General features: G+C 42.7%; 1 protein-coding gene across 7 annotated transcripts in view; it reads right to left on the reverse strand.

The window, feature by feature from the left end:
• The window catches only part of DYNC1I1 (dynein cytoplasmic 1 intermediate chain 1), a 325011-nt gene extending 321682 nt beyond the window's left edge, over positions 1-3329 (reverse strand). For 4 of the 7 annotated variants that reach the window (XM_055272649.2, XM_055272648.2, XM_055272644.2 and 1 more), the window contains exon 1: positions 3082-3329. The gene's annotated coding sequence lies outside the window, so the exon portion shown is untranslated. Of the gene's footprint in view, positions 1-2208; positions 2294-3081 lie in introns of those variants that run through there. The other 3 variants (XM_055272650.2, XM_055272647.2, XM_055272646.2) reach the window with 2 other exon arrangements.
• Positions 3330-15682: the final 12353 nt, after the last annotated feature.

Here is a 15682-nt window from a genome sequence, read left to right on the forward strand (position 1 = left end):
TCCCAGCAAAGTTCCCAAGAGAATATATGTTCTCACATGCTCTAGGGGATGTAGAAGCCACAAAGATTTCTAGTAAAAGAGATCCCTGATTAAGGTAGCAACTATTTACACAGCATTTGAGATCCACAAAGTATAATAGCTACTTTCATTAAGGAGACAAAAACAATACCATAATTTATTTTAAGGGGCCATGGGTCTACTTTGAGTGTGCATATATTATTCAGTTACCTATCAACTGGCAAAAAGTGCGGCTATACTTGTGGCTTTAAGAAAATAACAATGGATCACACTGAAATTGGAGAACAAACCTGAAAGAAACAGACATACACTGGCTTTTTTGTCTCTCACACAGCACAATAGCCAAAATGGATGGGTCCTAGTTTTAGAGTCTTTGGAGAGATCTCATTCGAATCCTACCTCTACCATTTATTAAATGATGTTGAGTATGTCATTTAACTCATTTAATTATTTGGAAAATATGGATAATAATGTCTACTTCATAGGATTAATATAAGAATTAAAATGAGATAACATAAGAGAAGAGCTTGGTATTCAATATATGAAAATTAACCAGTGTAATTGTTTTATAGTACAGAAGAGACAGGTTAAAACTCCTGGCCTGGAATCAGGCCTTGATTCAAATGCTGCCTTGCTCAACTTAGTAGCTGAGCAAAAGTTACTTGACAGCTTTGTGTCTTAGTTTCCTCATCTGTAAAACAGAATTACAAACAATATCTGCCTCATAAGATTTTTGTGATGTTTAAATAAGTTAACACCTGTGAAAGTATTTTAAAATGCAATGCCTGGTAAAGTGCTCAATATATTTTAGCTATTGTTATCAATCTTTGATTCAAGTGTAGGGAGAATAAAGTAATGAAGGAATATATTTGTTTGAAACAGATTTTGAAACAGATGCATGTGACCTTTTCATCTGATGCTATGTTGAACAACAAAGAAACTGGAGAAAATGGTAACAGGGTGAAGCCTGTGCACACTGTTTGTACTAAGAGGGGTACCTAGATTTCAGATTTGGCATGCATTTTACAAGACTGGTCTACGTCGCTGTTTTTATGGACAGAGCAGCACCCAGGCTGGATCCTTGACTCAGCACTGTCATCAAAGGCAAGGCTCATTTATTAAATGTAGACTCGGGAAGGAGTACTTTTGGAAGCAGAGGGATTGGGAAGAAAGATCTTAGAGCCTTCTCTGAGATATAAAACATGGTGACTGAAATGCCAAGTGACTTCTTCTTACTCTCTTCGAAGTTAGTCAGAAACTGAAGACCATGGACCACTACTTTAAGAACTCTGCCCCTTCTCCTGCGGGTCGAGTTTCTTTTCTCTGTTCATATCCCTACTGGTGATTTTACCTAAAGCTTTAACAGTTAAAACAATCATGCATGTTTTCAGTAACAAAGAGGGAGGAAAGGCTGGGGGTGGGGAAGGACTGCAAGCCAGCCCCTCCTCCTCGAGGACTGTGCACCAGGGGCTGCAGCATCTCAGAGGTCCAAAGAGGGAGGAGGCAAGTGCATTTGTATCTGAGGCCTGAGACAAGGAAGAAAAAGTAAAATGCTGAGATGCTGTGGGCCAGAAATAGGGCTAAGAGCTTGACAGGCTGGAAAATCCTGCATTCGACCCCCAACTGTATTCTAAAAACTTCCCAAGGATGGTGCTAGAGGTTTTAAGAGGAATGGGTCTTGGAGCACTGGATCCTCAGACCTAAACAAATATTTGAGAGTTGGTTCCTATGAAGAGAACATCTGGTAACTCAGTGGCAGGTGTTCAGATTTTATTTTATTGAGAAATATGATCAAAAGAGCTGAGTTAGGACCCCTTTTTCCACACCAAACCTTTTTGAACAAACCTGGCATTTTAAATAATTAGAGGTAGTATTACATTCTCACCAGTACCCTCAGCTTGCAAACTGCACTGAATATTCCCTTTTCACATTTACTAACACTGATCAACGTATATCTCTATAATTTCCACACTTAAAGTATGTACACAGACTGTTACCCATGTCCGTGTTAATATCAGGCATTGGGTTGTCACCTGCAGTTGCCTATGCCTTACTGTTAGCTATACTTTTTGCTAATCTGGAATGTTTGGAAGCAATTCTTCACAACTCTGAACTACAATAAGTCTACAATGCCCACTTGAAAGGCATTCCAAGCAAGAAAATGGCTGGCTACTTGTTCCTGCCCCTTACCTAGGATTAGTAGAAGCCAGAATAGCGAATATATTCCATCTTCTGCATGTTGTTGAGTCTCTGATCTCCTATGTAATTTCCTGTCCTGATCCTGGGCTTCTGTTTAATCTTATTAGCCAAGGTACAAGTCATGAGACTCCCGCACACTCAGTTCCCATCAGTGCTGCCAGGATCACTGGCCTTATGATGACGACGCACGGATTTATAAGGCCAGAGCGATTCCGAATAGGAGCCGGGGAAGGAGAGCCAGGCGGCCGTGAAGGTGTTTACCAAAACAACATCCCCCAGCCACACTTTTTCGCAGCAGAGAGAAACTGGCGTCTTCTCGCTTTGAAGTGTTTAATTAATGCCCTGCTGGAAGTGAATTCGCTCCCTCCGACTTGCAGGGTAGTGACAGCATCTAAGAGCTTTGCAGACAGCTCGAAATGTAATCAAACAGCATCCTTTCCCCTCCCTCTGCAGCTTTTCCCCTCCTCCAGGGTCAGTCAGCCGGTGGCCCAGAGGGGTGCAGATTTCAACGCCGCTCGCCCACTGCTCCCCTGGGGAAGACCGAGGCGGGGCGCACTGGGACGCCCCTCCCAGCCCACAAGGTGGGCGACCAGGTGGTGACACCACGACCCTTCCTTCTCTGCCCTAGTCTCGGCTCTGCCGAGAGGGGGGTACTACTGGGGGGCTTTGGCAGCCTTCGGGCTCAGCGGAGCACGCAGGAGCCTGGGCAGGGGGCCAAGACAAGGGTCCGGCTGCGGCTGCAGGGGCCTCGGCTCCAGCCTGGTCCCCAGCGCAGACGACACCGTGGTGGGGAGGGTTGGGGAGGGTTGAGGAGAGGTGCGGAGGCGGCGGTCCGGGGAGCGGCGACATCCCGCTCCAGTTTACCTGGACGCGCTCGGCAGCGGCGGAACTGGGCTCCCCGAGCCGGCGGCGGCTCCTGGGCGGCGGCAGCGTTGTTGAAGGCGGCTCCCGAAGGTGGCGGGGCCGGCGCGGGCAGGATGTGCTGTCTCACGCTGCGCCGGCCGCTCCGCTCGCGCTCCTCAGGGAGCAATCACTTCCTCTCTCCCAGAGCCTGACACTGACAGCTCCCCGGAGCACCTAGTCTGCGGGGCTCGCCCCGCCCCCTTCCCACGCCCTCCACGCCCGCGCCCCTCCTGCGGGAGGGCCTCCGCTCGGCGTCTGCCGCGCCCGGTCTCGCCAGGAGGGGGTGGTGCCGGTCCGGAGGCTAGTGGCGAGCAGGGGACCTGGAAAGGTCAATTCGTCTATCCCTCTGCCGTCGGCAGGACTTAGACCTAAGTTGCTGCGAAGAGAAGAGCTTCAATATTCTGGGAGCTCCCGCTGAAATGCCACCATTGAACAACTTTCACTCCCAGGCAACTACACTTCTTAAGGTCATTTAAATAGAAATAAAGAAAGCTCAGATCTACCTGTTGTACACAATGACTTATAAGTCTGATTGATCCCAATTTTCCTAGAAGAAAAAAGAATTAAGAGTGTGTGTGTGTGTGTGTGTGTGTGTGTGTGTGTGTGGTGTGTGTGTGTAGCTTGCCTTCACATTGCTTCTTAAAGTCTCAGCTTTTAAAAATCTGGGTAACTGGCCAGACGCGGTTGCTCACGCCTGTAATCCAAGCACTTGGGGAGGCCGAGGCGGGCGGATCACCTGAGGTCGAGAGTTGGGAGACCAGCCTGACCAACATGGAAAAACCCCATCTGTACTAAAAATACAAAATTAGCCAGGCGTGGTGGTGCATGCCTGTAATCCCAGCTACTCGGGAGGCTGAGGCAGGAGAATGGTTGAACCCGGGAGGCGGAGGTTGTGGTGAGCTGAAATCCCGCCACTGCACTCAAAGCCTGGGCAATAATAGCGAAACTCTGTCTCGGGGGGAAAACAAATCTGGGTAACTATTATTGGACTCTGCACAAAACAAGCTTGCCACAACAGCTGAGTTATAAGGCCAAAAAATTGAGTTTGGGATGTTAGGGGGTTTGGTATCATTTTATAGATAAGGTTTTCATCACATTTCTTGCACATCTGCGGGGTATTTTTACACATTAGAATGTAAATTAGTGGAGGGCAGGGACTCTATCTTGTTCACTGCTGTATTCTTAGTATCTAGAACAGCATTCGATATATAATGGGTACTCAGTAAATATTTATGAAGTTATTCACAAGTACTACAGTAATTTCAAAATAAATACAGATTCTAGTATGAATACAGCATGAATACATACTAATCTGTAAATGGCCATCCTTATTCTAATTTGGCCTCCCTGGCTAATCTACTGCGATCATAACTATGGCTAGAAATGAAGAGGTGAAATGTCTAGGTAGAAGGTATTCAAGGTATTCCAGAAGGAAAATTCTAGGAAATAAATATTTGCCACTACTGTGACTGAATATTTAATACATGTCAATTCTACACACATTTTTCTTTAACTTTTCTATAACATTATGTAGTACATATAATGAATACCATGCCCCCAGAAAAGGAACTTGAGTCAAAGAAGTTAACTCCCTTGCCCAAGTTCCATAACCACTGAGTGATCTAGCTGAGATTTGAATTCCCATTCATCTGCAGCTTGTACTTTAACTACTTTGTATTCCGGTCTTTCCAACATGGCATTGTTTTTGTTGTTGTTGTTGTTTTGTTTTGTTTGTTTTTTGTTTTTTTTTCTTTCTTTCTTTCTTTTGAGACAGAGTCTCCCTCTGTTGCCCAGGCTGGAATGCAATGGCACAGTCTCGGCTCACTGAAACCTCCACCTCCTGGGTTCAAGCGATTCTCCTTCCTCAGCCTCCTGAGTAGCTAAGATTACAGGTGCGCACCACCTACCCCAGCTAATTTTTGTATTTTTAGTAGAGATGGCATTTCTCCACATTGGCCAGGCTGGTCTCGAACTCCTGACCTCAAGTGATCTGCCTGCCTCAGCCTTCCAAAGTGCTGGGATTACAGGTGTGAGCCACCATGCCTGGCCTCAACATGGCATTGTTGAGTGCCCATGAAGTAGGAGGTGGGACTTAGACACTGGACCAAATTGAAGACTAGCTAAAACAGGGATGGGGTGGAGGCAGCTTTCCATAAGAGATGCTCACCAGTGTGCCATGTCAATTTACCATTGCCATGGCAAAACCCAGGAGTTACCACTCCCTTCCATGGCAATGACCCCATGACCCAGAAGTTACTACCCTTTCCCTAAAAATTCTGCATAAACTACCCCTTCATCTACAAGTAATTAAAGTAGGTATAAATATGACTGCAAAACTACCCTGAGCTGTTACTTTCTGCCTATGGGGTCGCCTTGCTCTGCAGGAACAGTCACAGAGCTGTAACACCGTCAGAGCTGTAACACTGCCACTTCAATAAAGCTGTATTTTTCAACCCTACCACTGGCTCACCCTTGAATTCTTTCCTGGGCAAAGCCAAGAATCTTTGCGAGCTAAGCTCCAATTTGGGGGCTCCCCTGTACCGCATCACACACAACCTGCAAAGCATTGTGCGTGGAGCTTCACATGATTTAAAAAAGAGAATATAATCCCTCTTCTTGAAGAGGTTAAAATCCAGTTGGAGGTGCAAGGATAGGTAAAGGCAACATAATTAAAGACAAACAATAAGGAAATAGCCAAAGCAGTACAATGGTGTGGGTGGATGAGATGGAAGGAGGAAATTAAAATTATGACAATAGATAATATTGAAATAGGTAGGGTTTTAGAGTAGAAATGAAGAGCAGAGAACATTTTCAGGCATTAACAAAGCTCCAAAGAAGAGAAAGAACAAAGTGTACTCAGCAAATAGTGAGTGGGCCAGCTTTTTGGATCATGACAGACTCATGGGAGAGCCAACTGGGGCCTTGAGAAGGGCTGTAGAGCAGATAATGGAGAATCATTAAAGGCCTTTGAGTAGAGAATTACACTTGGGAAGAGTCATCTGGGGCTATCTTTGGGTAGAGGATTGAACAAGCAAAAGCTTAAGAGACAAGTTTAAAGTTCATTCAAAGAATCCAGGTCAGGATTTAAAAGGCCTGAGTTTGCCAAGTTGTATTCATCAGAAATAGCCTGTAATGTATGCCCACAGCAAATTAAGCCCTCAATTTCAAAGTTAGTTATAATATTATCACTTCTCAGTATTTAACCAAAATAATTCAAAGTAGATATTTGCACATTCATGTTCAATGCAACATTATTCACAATAGCCAAGAGGTGGAAGCAACCCAAATGTTCATGAATAGATGAATAAGTAAAGAAAATTTGGAATATATATGCATACAGTAAAATTTTATATTTAAAAAAGAAGAAAATCCTGTCGCATGCTACAATGTGGATGAACTTGAAGGACACTATGGTAAGTGAAATAAGTCAGTTACAAAAAGTAAAATAGTGTATGATTCCATTCATATGAAGTATCTAAAGTAGTCAAAATTGTAGAAAAAGAAAATGCAGGCATACTACAGAGATATTGCGAGCTCAGTTTCACACTGAGAGGTGACAGCCTGCTGGCAGTCCTCACAGTCCTCACTCGCTCTCCGCGCCTCCTCTGCCTGGGCTCCCACTTTGGTGGCACTTGAGGAGCCCTTCAGCCCACTGCTGCACTGTGGGAGCCCCTTTCTGAGCTGGCCAAGGCAGGAGCTGGCTCCCTCAGCTTGCAGGTGGGTGTGGAGGGAGAGGCGCCAGCGGGAACCGGGGCGGCGCGCAGCACTTGCGGGCCAACTGGAGTTCCGGGTGGGCGTGGGCCTGGCGGCCCGGCACTCGGAGCGGCCGGCCCTGCCGGCCCTGGGCAATGAGGGGCTTGGCACCCGGGCCAGCGGCTGTGGAGGGTGTACTGGGTCCCCCAGCAATGCCAGCCCACCGGCGCTGTGCTCGATTTCTCACCGGGCCTTAGCTGCCTTCCCACGGGGCAGGGCTCGGGACCTGCAGCCCGCCATGCCTGAGCCTCCCACCCCCTCCATGGGCTCCTGTGCGGCCGAGCCTCCCCGACGAGCGCCACCCCCTGCTCCACCGCGCCCAGTCCCATCGACCACCCAAGGGCTGAGGAGTGCGAGCGCACAGCGCGGGACTCACAGGCAGCTCCACCTGCAGCCCTGGTGCAGGATCCACTGGGTGAAGCCAGCTGGGCTCCTGAGTCAGGTGGAGACGTGGAGAACCTTTATGTCTAGCTCAGGGATTGTAAACACACCAATCAGCACCCTGTGTCTAGCTCGAGGTTTGTGGATGCACCAATTGACACTCTGTGTCTGGCTGCTCTGGTGGGGCCTTGGACTGATCTGATGAGGACGTGGAGAACTTTTATGTCTAGCTCAGGGATGGTAAACGCACCAATCAGCGCCCTGTCAAAACAGACCACTTGGCTCTTACCAATCAGCAGAATGTGGGTGGGGCCAGATAAGAGAATAAAAGCAGGCTGCCTGAGCCAACAGCGGCAACTCGCTCGGGTCGCCTTCCACACTGTGGAAGCTTTGTTCTTTGGCTCTTTGTGATAAGTCTTGCTGCTGCTCACTCTTTGGGTCCACACTGCATTTATGAGCTGCAAGCCAGCGAGACCACAAGCCCACTGGGAGGAATGAACAACTCCAGATGCGCCGCCTTAAGAGCTTTAACACTCACCACAAAGGTCTGCAGCTTCACTCCTGAAGCCAGCAAGACCATGAGCCCACCGGGAGGAACGAACAACTCCAGATGCACCGCCTTAAGAGCTGTAACACTCACCGTGAAGGTCTGCAGCTTCACTCCTGAGCCAGCGAGACCACGAACCCACCAGAAGGAAGAAACTCTGAACATATCTGAACATCAGAAGGAACAAACTCCGGACACTCCGCCTTTAAGAACTGTAACACTCACCGCGAGGGTCCGCGGCTTCATTCTTGAAGTCAGTGAGACCAAGAACCCACTAATTCTGGACACACCACCACCAAGTGATAACAGTGAGTCATACACATTTTTTTTGTTTCCTGGTGTAAATAATAGTTACGTTTACACTATACTGAGGCCTATTAAGTATGCAATAGCATTATGTCTAAAACATATACATGCCTTAATTTAAAAATACTTTATTGCTAACAAATGCTAATAATCATTTGAGCCATCAGTGAGTCGCAATCTTTTTGCTGGGTCTTGCCTCAATGTTGATGGCTGTTGACTGATCAGGGTGGTTGTTGCTGAAGGTGGGGTAGCTGTGGTAATGTCTTAAAATAAGACAACAGTGATGTTTGCCTCATCCGTTGACTCTTCTTTTCATGGAAGATTTCTCTGTAGCATGTCATGCTCTTTGATAGCATTTAAACAAATTTATGGGCACATAGAAGGTATTTAGTATTTATGAGGTACAGGAGACATTTTGATACAGGCATACAGTGTGTGTTTGGTAGCCCTTTATCCACAGAACCTTCAAAACTGAAGTGAACTATGTCAAACCCTGCCACTGCTTTATCAAATAAGTTTATATAATATTCCAAATCCTTTGTCATCATTTCAACAATGTTCATAGTATTTTCACCAGCAGTAGGTCCCATCTCAGTATATCACTTTCTTTGCTCTTCCATAAGAAGCAACTCCTCATTCATTGAAGTTTTATTATGAGATTGCAGCAATTCAGTCACATCTTCAGACTCTACTTCTAATTCTAGTTCTCCTGCTATTTTTATTACATCTTCAGTGATTTCCTTTACTTAAGTTTTGAGCTCCTCAAAGTCATTCATGAGGGTTTGTATTAGTCCATCTGCATTGATATAAAGGAACCCCGGAGGCTGGGTAATTTATAAAGAAAAGAAGTTTACTGTGGCTCATGGTTCTGCAGGCTGTACAAGAAGCATGGTACTGGCATCTGCTTCTGGTGAGGGCCTCAGCAACCTTACAATTATGGCAGAAAGCAAAGGGGGAGCCGATGCATTACATGAATAGAGTGGGAGCAAGTGAGAGAAAGAAAGTGCCACACTCTTTTAAACAACCAGATCTCCTGTGAATTCAGAGTGAGAACTCACTCATTACCATGAGGAGGGCACCAAGCCATTCATAAAAGATCTGCTTTCATTATCTAAACACCTCCCACCCAGCCCTACCTCCAACATTGGAGATTACAATTTAACATGAGATTTAGAGGGGACAAATAAACAAACCATAACAGGGTTGGAATTAACTTCTTCCAAACTCCTGTTAATGTTGATACTTTGACATCCTCCCAGGAGTCACGAATGTTCTTAATGGCATCTAGAATGGTGAGCCCTTTCCAGAAAGTTTTCATCTTCCTTTGCCCAGACATATCAGAAGAATTCATAACTATGGCAGCTGTAGCCTTACAAAATATATTTCTTGTGTAATATAACTTGAAAGTCAAAATGACTCCTTGATCCATGGGCTGCAGAATGAATGTAGTGTTAGCAGGCATAAAAACAACATTAATCTCCTCATACATCTCATTGGAGCTCTTGGGTGACTAGGTACATTGTCAATAAGCAGTACATTTTGAAAAGAATCCTTTTTTCTGAGCAGTAGGTCTCAATAGTGGGATCAAAATATTCAGTGAATCATTGACCATGTACTGTCATCTAGGCTTAGTTATTCCACTTACACAGCATAGGCAGAGTAAATTTAGCATAACTCTAGGGACCTTAGTATTTTCAAACAGTAAATGAGCACTGGCTCCAATTTAAAGTCACCAGCTGCATTAACCCCTAACAAGAGAGGCATCCTGTCCTTTAAAGCTTTGAAGACAGGCATTGACTTCTCTCCAGCTGTAAAAGTTCTAGATGGCATCTTCTTCCAATACAATGCTGTTTGTCTACATTAAAAATCTGTTGTTTAGTATAGCCACCTTATCATTTATCTTTATAACTTCTGAATAACTTGCTGCAACTTATACTTTAGCACTTGCTGCTTCACCTTGCACTTTGATGGAGACGGCTTCTTTCCTCAAACCTCCTGAACCAACCTCTGCTAGTTTCCAACTTTTCTTCTGCAGCTTCCTCACCTCTCTCAGCCTTCGTAGGGCCTTGATCTGGATTGGGATAAAGGGGATGTTGTGGCTGGTCTGATTTTCTATCCAGACCACTAAAACTTTCTCCATATCAGCAATAAGCCTATTTCACTTCCTTGTCATTCTTGTATTTATTGGCATAGCACCATTAATTTCCTTTAAGAACTTTTCCTTTGCATTCACACTTGCCTATTTGGTGTAAAGAGGCCTAGCTTTCAGTCTCTTAGCTTTCAACATGGCTTCCTCACTAAAGTTAATCATTTCTAGCTTTTGATTTAAAGTGAGATATGTGACTCTTCCTTTCACTTGAACACTTAGATGCCACTGTAGCCTTATTAGTTCACCTAATTTCAATATTGTTGTGTCTCAGGAAATAGGAAGACCCAAGGAGAGGGAAAAACATAGTAGAATGACTGGTCAGTGGAACAGTTAGAATGCATACAATATTTATCGATTAAGTTCACCCTCTTTTGTGGGCATGGTTCATGGTACCCCAAAAGAATTGTAACAGCAAATATCACTGATAATATATCAATATAACATAAAATAATGGTGAAAAATTTTGAAAAATTGTGAAAATTTTTCAAATTATTAAATTTCTAAATGTGACACAAAGACACAAAGAAAGCACGTGTTTTTAGAAAAATGGCACCAATAGACTCCCTCAATGCAGGGTTGCCACTAACCTTCAATTTGTAGGGGAGAAAGCCAGTATATGGTAAGCACAATAAAATGAAGTATGCCTGTATAAAGGTAATTTCCAAGGACTGGGGGTAAAGGGATGGAGAAATTAGTGATTAATGGGTATAGAATTTCAGTTTTGCAAGGTGAAAAATTCTAGAGGTTTGTTGCACAACAATGTGAATGTACTTAAATTTACTGCACCATACACTTTAAAATGATTAAGTTGGTAAACTTAGTGTTATGTTTTTATGACAGTAAATAAGTTTTAAATTATTTTAATTTTTGTGTACACAGGCATGGTACAAATATTGACTATGGGCCTGGAAATGAATAAGAAATGGATATCCTCTATCTTCCAGAGGCTCAAAATCTAATGAAAACATACAATTACCTTTTAATACCAAGCAGACTAACAAAGGTACAATAATGGAAGATATTTGCCATGAAAGATTGAAAAAGGAAAAGTAAATTCCAATTAAGAATGCTTTCAGGCCGGGTGCAGTGGCTCATCCCAACACTTTGTGAGGCCAAGGTGGGCAGATCACGAGGTCAGGAGTTTGAGACCAGCCTGACCAAATGGTGAAACCCTGTCTTTACTAAAAATACAAAAATTAACCAGGCATGGTGGCGGGCACCTGTAATCCCAGCTACTCAGGAGGCTGAGGCAGGAGAATCACTTAAACCTGGGAAGCAGAGGTTGCAGTGAGTCATGATTGCACCACTGCACTCCAGCCTGGGCAACAGAGCGAGACTCCATCTCAAAAAAAAAAAAAAAAAAAATGCTTTCAGTTTTCAGTCTGGAATGGAAGGCCTTGTTGAAGAGATTCTGAGGGTGTGTGTATAATTAGATATGTTTCAACAAATGATGATGGTATTTGAGAATGGGGTTAGGGATCAAGCAGAAGAAGAGGCATATACTTCTCTCTCTTTTTTGATAGGCCTTATTTTTTGGAGCAGTTCTAGGTTTACAGAAAATTGAACAGAAAGTACAGAGAGTTCCCATACACTACCCTCTCTCTAACCCTCCTCCCTCTTAGTTTCCAGTATTATTAACATCTTGTATTAGTGTGGTATATTTGTTATAATTTATGCGCCATTATTGACACATTATTATTAACTAAGGTCCATGGTTTACATTAGGGTTCACAGTTTGTGTTGTACAGTTATATGAGTTTTTGACAAACACATAATATCGTTTATCCATCACTACAATAACACACACAACAGTTTCACTACCCTAGAAATCCTCTGTGCTCTACCCATTCGTCCCTCTCTTTCTCCTTTCGAACCTCTGGAATCTACTGATTTTTATACTGTCTCTGGAGGTTTGCCTTTTCCAGAATGTTACATGGTTGGAATCATATTGCATACCGTATAGTTGGTCCTGTGTATCCACAAGTTATGCATCCTCAGATTCAATCAACTGCTTATAGAAAATATTTGGGAAAAGTAATAACATAACAGTAAAAAAAGAATACCAAAAAACCCCACAGTATAACAACTATTTACATAGCATTTGCAATGTATTAGGTAAGTAATCTAGAGATGACTTAAAGTATAGTAATCACAGGGATACATCCTGAGACATGTATCTTTGGGCAACTTTATCAGTATGTGAATATCAGAGTGTAGTTCCACAAACCTAGGTAGTATAACCTACTACACACCTAGATTAGATGGTATAGCCTATTGCTCCTAGGTTGTGATACTGTAAACAGGCCAGGTGTGGTGGGTCACATCTGTATTTCCAATGCTTTCAAAGGCCAAGGCAGGAGGATTGCTTGAGGCCAGGAGTTTGAGATCAGCTTGGGCAACATAGCGAGAGCTCATCTCTACAAAAAACATTTAAAAATTAGCTGGGCAGAGTGGAGTACTATGATAGTACCAGCTACTCTGTTGGCTGAGGTAGGAGAATTACTTGAGCCCAGGAGTTGGAGGTTACTGTGAGCTATGAGTGTGCCACTGAAGCTACCTAGCTTTTGGGGTACAGGTGGTTTTTTTTTTTTTTTTTTTTTTTTTGAAACGGAGTCTCGCTCTCTCACCCAGGCTGGAATGCAGTGGCGCGATCTCGGCTTGCTGCAAGCTCTGCCTCCCGGGTTCACACCATTCTCCTGCCTCAGCCTCTCCGAGTAGCTGGGACTACAGGCGCCCGCCAGGTGGTTTTTATTTACATGGATGAAATGTACGGTGGTGAAGTCTGAGATTTTAGTGCACCCGTCACCCGAGTAGTGTACATTGTACCCTATATTGTGTTTTACTTCCTTCACTTCCCCTCCCACCATCTCCACTTCTGAATGACTTCAATGACCATTATACCATTCTGTATGCCTTTGAGTACCCATAGTTTAGCTCCCACTTATAAATGAGAACATATGGTATTTCATTTTCCATTCTTGAGTTACTACACTTACAGCAATGGCCCCTAGCTCCATCCAAGTTGCTGCAAAAGACATTATCTTGTTCCTTTTAATGGCTGACTAGTGTTCCATATTGTATATATACCATTTTTTTTACCCACTCATTGGTTGATGGGCACTTAGGTTGGTTCCATATCTTTGTAATTGTGAGTTATGCTGCAATAAACATACACATGCAGGTGTCTTTATATAATGACTTCTTTTGCTTTGGGCAAATACCCAGTAGTGGGATTACTGGATCTAATGGTAGGTCTACTTTTAGTTCTTTTAGAAATCTTCATACTGTTTTCCATAGAGGTCGTACTAATTTATATTCCCACTAACAGTATATAAGCATTCTCTTTTCACCATATCCATGCCCACATCTATCGTTTTTTTGATTTTTTAATAGTGGCCATTCTGACTGGGGTAAGATGGTATCTCATTGTGGTTTTATTTTGCATTTCCCTGATGATTAGTGATGTTGAGCATTTTTTCATGTGTTGGTTGGTCACTTGTATATCCTCTTTTGAGAACTGTCTATTAGTGTCATTTGCCTTTTGATGGCATCTTTTTTCTCGCTGATGTATTTGAATTTCTTGTTGATTCTAGATATTAGTCCTTTGACAGATGCATAGTTTGTAAATATTTTCTCTCATTCTGTGGGTTGTCTGTTTACTCTGATAATTTTTTTTCTGTGTGGAAGCTTTTTAGTTTAATTAGGTCCCATTTATTTATTTTCATTTTGTTGCATTTGCTTTTGGAGTCTTGGTCATAAATTCTTTCCCTAGGCCAATGTCCAGAAGAATTTTTTCTTGGCTTTCTTCTAGAATTTTTATGGCTTCAGGTCTTAGATTTAAGTCAAGATTAAACCACCTTGAGTTGATTTGTTTATGTGATGAGCAATAAGGATCCAGTTTAATTCTTCTACACGTGGCTATCGAGTTTTCCCAGCACCATTTATTGAGTAAGGTGTCCTTTCACCAATTTATGTTTCTGTATGCTTTGTCAAGGATCAGCTGGTTGTATTTGGCTTTATTTCTGGTTTTTCTCTTCTGTTCCATTGTTCTGTGTATCACTTTTATACCAGTACCATGCTGTTTTGGTTACTATAGCCTTGTAGTATAATTTGAAGTCAGGTAATGTGATGCCCCCAGCTTTGTTCTTTTTTCTTAGGATTGCTTTGGCTATTTTGGCCTTTTTTTCTGGTAACGTGAATTTTAGAATTTTTTTTCTAGTTCTGTGAAAAATGATGTTGGTATTTTGATAGGAATTGAATTGAATCTGTAGATTGCCTTGGGCAGTATGGTCATTTTCAACATAATGATCCTTCCAACCCATGAACATGGGATGTATTTCCATTTGTTTGTATCACCTGTGATCTCTGTCAGCAGTGTTTTATAGTTAGTCATATACAGAGCTTTCACCTCTTTGGTTAAGAATATTCCTAGAGTTTTTTTTTTTTTTTTTTTGCGGCTATTATAAAAGGGATTGAGTTCTTGATTTGATTCTCAGCTTGGTTGTTGGTGGTGTATAGCAGTGCTACTGATTTGTGTATATTGATTTTGTAACCAGAAACTTGATTGAATTCTTTTATCAAATCTAGAAGTCTTTTAGAGGAGTGTTCAGGATTTTCTAGGTATAGGATCATATCATTGGCAAACAGATAGTTTGACTTCCTCTTTTCCAATTTGGATGGGCTTTATTTCTTTCTCTTGCCTGAGTGATCTGGCTAGGATTTCCAGTACTTTGTTGAGTAGAAGTGATGAAGGTGGGCATCTTTGTCTTGTTCCAGTTTTCAAAGAGAATGCTTTCAATTTTTCCCCACTCAGTATAATGTTGGGTTTGCTATATATGGCTTTTATTATTTTGAGGTATATCCCTTTTATTCACAGTTTGTTGAGGGTTTTCATCATAAAGGGATACTAGATTTTATCAAATACATTTTTCTGCATCTACTGAGATGATCATATAATTTTTGTTTTCAATTCTGTTTATGAGGTGAATTACACTTATTGACTTGTGTATGTTGAACCATCCCTGCATCCCTGGGAGGAAATCCACTTGAACGTGGTTGGATTATCTTTTTGATGTGCTGTTGGGCTTGGTTTGCTAGTACTTTGTTGAGGATTTTTGCATCTATTTTCATCAGGGATATTGGTGTGTAGTTTACTTTGTTTGCTATGTCCTTTCCTGGCTTTGGTATCACAGTGGTACTGGCTTCATAGAATGAACCATACAGGACTTCCTCTTTCTCAATCTTTTGGAATCATTTCAGAAGAAATGATAACAATTCTTTGAATGCCAGGTAGAATTTGGTTGTGAATCCATTTGGTCCTGAGCTTTTTCTTGTCAGCAATTTTGCATTACTGATTCAATCTTACTTCATGTTATTGTTCTGTTAAGGATTTCTCTTTCTTCCTGATTCAAGCAGGAAGGAAGGAA

This window comes from Symphalangus syndactylus, chromosome 3, assembly GCF_028878055.3.
Source record: "Symphalangus syndactylus isolate Jambi chromosome 3, NHGRI_mSymSyn1-v2.1_pri, whole genome shotgun sequence".
In the NCBI taxonomy this organism is placed as follows: Eukaryota; Metazoa; Chordata; class Mammalia; order Primates; family Hylobatidae; genus Symphalangus; species Symphalangus syndactylus.